The sequence below is a fragment of the Bidens hawaiensis genome, unplaced genomic scaffold (assembly GCF_021521415.1).
Source record: "Bidens hawaiensis isolate Kalapana, Puna unplaced genomic scaffold, B.hawaiensis_p1.1 tig00019545_1, whole genome shotgun sequence".
Taxonomy (NCBI): domain Eukaryota; kingdom Viridiplantae; phylum Streptophyta; class Magnoliopsida; order Asterales; family Asteraceae; genus Bidens; species Bidens hawaiensis.
In genome coordinates, this window is record NW_027492963.1 from 500,031 (window position 1) to 504,777 (window position 4,747).

At 33.6% G+C, this 4,747-nt stretch overlaps 1 pseudogene across 1 annotated transcript; it reads left to right on the forward strand.

Annotated features, from left to right (window-relative positions):
- The first annotated feature begins 409 nt into the window (after nucleotides 1-409).
- Nucleotides 410-4,715, forward strand: LOC143558491 (putative GPI-anchored protein At1g61900; annotated as a pseudogene). Its single transcript, XR_013139748.1, has 7 exons — nucleotides 410-536; nucleotides 1,525-1,701; nucleotides 2,023-2,635; nucleotides 3,420-3,663; nucleotides 3,784-3,798; nucleotides 3,896-4,039; nucleotides 4,129-4,715. The product of XR_013139748.1 is annotated as a putative GPI-anchored protein At1g61900 (transcript).
- The last annotated feature ends 32 nt before the right edge of the window (nucleotides 4,716-4,747 follow it).

Sequence of the window (4,747 nt, forward strand, 5' to 3'; positions counted from 1 at the left end):
AGGGGGTTTCCCCAAGATTTATTGGGTTTCCTCCTGAATTGGTGGTTAGGCATTATTGCCTAGTGGAGATGGATATGATCGCGTGATTTTGCTGGTGACACAATGATACTTCAATGGCCCGTGAGTGATCCTAATTTGCCGTTCAAAAAAAAATTAAATACTTAGCTCGTTTACACGTAAACTAAAATTTTATTTATTCAAATTGCAAGGTGACCATACTTTAAGGGTGATTTTCATAACTAAAACAATTAAAAAAAACTTTTTAAATATTATTTCTTTTGTAGGGTCTAGGCATATAAATGGACAGCTACTACAAATTACTACCATTGTCCCCACACACTTGCATCTCATTAATGACTTTTCTCTCTCTCTTTAACTCTTCACTCTTCACACCTCCTCTGTTCTATATTCTCTCTTTTATTTGCATTTTCATTACATATAATATATTTCATCTTTCTTCAAGTGTGATCAAAACCCATCAAGTATGACACAAAAACAAGCCCAGAAGCTCACTTTCTTGTTTCTGCTTATTTTATGTGAGTATGCATAAATAGTTAAATATACCCATGTTAGTTGCTTACTTTATTTGCTTGTTATTGTTCAAATTAATGATTTTTATCACTTGGGTGTGGAATAAAGTTAAAAAGTTTTGATCTTTTTCAAGGTTTAGATACTTGGGTTTGCTGAATTGTTAGTTTCTTGATTATGTGCTGTGTATAGGGTTCTAAAATTGGGTTTCTTTAGTTTACTTGCATGAATTCAAGAATGTGAATATTAAGCTCAAATTTTGCTGTTTATTTTGTGTTGTATTATAATTTGTTAATAATATTTGGTTGTATTGTTGATTCAAGATTTATCATTTAAGGGATTTGCTTTGTTTTCTTTGTTGAAGTTTTATTTAAATAATAATTTTGTATGTCAAGAAAACTTGTCACTTTCATGGTAGTGAACCTAATTCTAGGGCTTTGAATTATGGAGAAATTGAGAGTAGTGAATTTTGACTTTTTAAAGTCAAACATTGTAATCCTCAACTTCTAAATTTAATAATGAAATTCATCACAAATATAACAAATCCCATTTTTGTATGTCAATTAAAAAAACATAAAAATATGGAAGAAATAGCTCAATTTACTTTTAAAATTACCATTTAGCCTTTACTTGTGATATACTTTTGTGTTTATTATGCATTATTTAAACTATTAAGGACTAATTCTTCAATATATAATTGTTTTCTGCATACAAGATGGGCATAAAATCATTAAACAAGCAATTTGTTTTAAAATGTTTGGCACACAACTACTTGCAGTTATTAGCATTTATTGAAGCTATTTATATTTCTTTGGTTGTTAGATACTTTTCACATGGTTGAGATGTGCTATTTATTGTTAGGATTCATGTTGTCACCTACAAACCCTTATTTGTGTATGCACTTTAATACTATATAATTTATATGAAACAACAATAAGCAGATAACTTTTGTTACATATTTTGCTATGTTTCATTAACACATGAGCTTTTGGACAGGTTTCAGTGACAACCATTGCAATTCACTGAAAAATCCAATAGTTTTTGATACAAAAGTGGATAACTTGATGCCCATGATTTCTCCAACTGCCAATCCTCAGCCCCTTTATCCTCTTCTTGCACCGTCTCCGTTGTCACCCTTCACAATCACAAATAACTCCGCCCCAAAGTTATCAGGTTCGTTTCACCTTTTGTCAAAACGGTCCAGGCCGGGTCGAGTTGCCGAGAAACTCCACTTAACAATTTTGAGTTAGTTACGCGGATGGTCCCTATGGTTTGCCCATATTACATGCTTAGTACCTACTTTTCTAAATTACACCGGTAGTCTTGCTGTTCACACAAACGCAACACATATGGAGATATGGTCATCTTCTTGCGTTTTTGACATATTTTTCGAAAAACGGGCAATCCACAGGGACCATCATGTGGATAATGGCTAATACTTTAATAATGATCTATTCTAAACTAATTTCATTTTACTTAAACGAATGTTTTCAGGCATGTGTACACTAGACTTTGATGCCATAGACACCATGATGAGCATGACTGCAATCGATTGTTTCACCGTGTTTGCACCATACTTAGCCAATGTAGTATGCTGCCCACAATTCGAGGCAACTTTAGTGATTCTTATCGGTCAATCGAGTAAAAAAACCAAATATCTTTCTCTAAATTCGACTCTAGCTAAACACTGTCTTTCTGACTTTGACCAAATCCTCATAAGTCAAGGTGCAAACAACAGTTTGCAGCAGATATGTTCCATTGGTCCATCAAACCTAACAGAAGCTTCTTGTCCGGTCAAAGATGTTGTCGGGTTTGAAAAAATGGTCAACACATCCAAGATTCTTGCTAATTGTGGAAAGATTGACCTTGTTAACGAGTGTTGTCAGGAAACATGTCAGAATGCGTTAACAGAAGCTGCAAAAGATCTTGCTTCGGTTTCTTCTTTGGAATTTGATGCCATGGGGATTCGGCATCCGTCTGATATTTCAAATCGGGTGATTAGTGATTGTAAAAATATTGTTTTGAGATGGTTAGCGAGTAAACTTGAACCTGCACGCGCTAAAGAAGTTCTTAGAGGTTTAGCTAGTTGCAATCTTAATAAAGGTTAGTTAATCTTGCTTTATTTGATCTGTTAAATTAGTTTATAGATGAGAGAAACAGTCGTTGGTTTGAACTAATGATTACTATTTTTAAAGTCCGGTAAATGACATCTTTGCTCATCTTTTTCAAGATTTCTCATTTTGCCCCTAAATTTCAAGATTCCTGATTTTACCCCTGCTTGTATTTTTAGTGTCCTGCATTTTGCTCCTAAATTTCAAGATTCCCCATTCTATCCCTGCTTGTATTTTTAGCGTCTTGCAATTTTCCTTTAATTTCAAGATTCTCCATTTTGCCCCTGATTTTATTTTTAGTGTCTCGCAAAATGCCTTACAAAATAGACATTTTGCCCCTTATTTTCAAGACTCACCATTTTGCCCTTGCGCTAATTTTTCATTTCTTGCATTTTGGCCAGAAAATGGACATTTTGCCTTTATTTTCAAGATTTTCCCATTTTCTTTCTTGCTTTAGTTGCTAGAAGTTGCCACTCAAATGGAATTTTATGCATTTTCAAGATTTTCCATTTTGCCCTTCATTGTCTTGGCTCTTGCCTCTTGCATACGGTTTCCTCACGTTATCTTAGTTACAATCTTTTTGCAAAAACATTTCTGATCATTAATAAATATTTCTATGATATTTTCAAATAAATGGATATGGATTACAACAATGAAATTATTTATAATATTCTGGTAATCTTTCAATATTGAAAAAAAAGTTCAAGTCTGAATGTAAGGGTAAAATGGGAAACATCAAGAAACTTGGATAGAAAATGAATATTGCTTTCTTTATTTCAGTTTGCCGTTGGTTTTGCCAAATGTGGGACCCGTTGCACGAGTTGTGGAGACGAAATCAGCAACCAAACATCATGTTGTACCGCAGTGGGAGGTTACGTGTCTCACTTGCAAAAGCAAAGCTTTTTAACCAATTTTCAAGCATTAAATTGTGCAGCTTCACTTGGAAAGAAATTACAAAAAGAAAATATAACAAATGATATTTTTAAACTTTGTCATATAAGCCTGCAAGACTTCTCCCTCCAAGGTTTGTTTTTGTTTTTGTTTTTGTTTTCAACTTATTTATTATCAATGTTTTCGGTAACATGACTCTGATATGATATTTTATATCATTTCTCGACTTGTTGGAATGTACAACTCAATGCAGCCAATGGAATGCAAGGTAAATAAAAGAATCTCTTTTTAGATATGTTTGACTGTTAGTCAACTATTTGATAGATGTTTGACCATTTGTCAACTGTTTTGACTTTTGACTTTAGAGTCTGGATGTCTTCTTCCAAGCTTGCCTTCAGATGCAACATTTGATAGAGATTCAGGAGTGAGCTTTCTTTGTGATCTCAATGATCACATTCCCGCAACGTGGCCTTCACTTTCACATTTACCCCCTTCATCTTGCAACAAAAGTACGTTTGTGCCCCTAAACTTAATCATATTGTAAACTTCAATATCTTCATATCAAACTCATCTTTTCAACTCCCTTTTGATCTTGCAGCTATTAAGATTCCTGCACTTCCTGCAGCTGCTTCTGGGCAAACACGTAAATTCTCCACCTTTCTTTTATTTTAAAGGGCTAATATCGTGAAATACCAGCATACTATTGTACAGAAATGTTAAATGTCACCTCATCTATATTTGATTAGTGGGTAACAAGTCACTACTTTTTTTCACAAGCAACGTGTATTCTAGGCCAAAAAAAAAAGATTTTTTTATATTTTTTTTATCAAGACAAGTTTATGGACTTTTATGTACAAAAATTGAATCTGGGGGTTTGTCGTGTATTTAAAATTTTGCTGACTTTAATATACCAAAGTTAGGCTGAGGGAAAGTAAGTTGGTATTTTCATGCTATTAGGCTTGTAAACAAACCGAACGAACACGAACCGGGTATGCTCATGTTCATTCGTTTACCTTTAATCAAACTAACGGTCGAACACGAATAATTAAACGAATGAGGCTTTCCTGTTTGTGTTTGTTCGTTAAGAACATGACAATGAGCATGTTCATTTTCGGTTATGTTTGTTTGTTAGTTACATAAACGAGCAGTTCAAGTACGTAAATGAACACAAACGAATTAACATAGATATACAAACGTAAGTGACCTAACACCAGTTA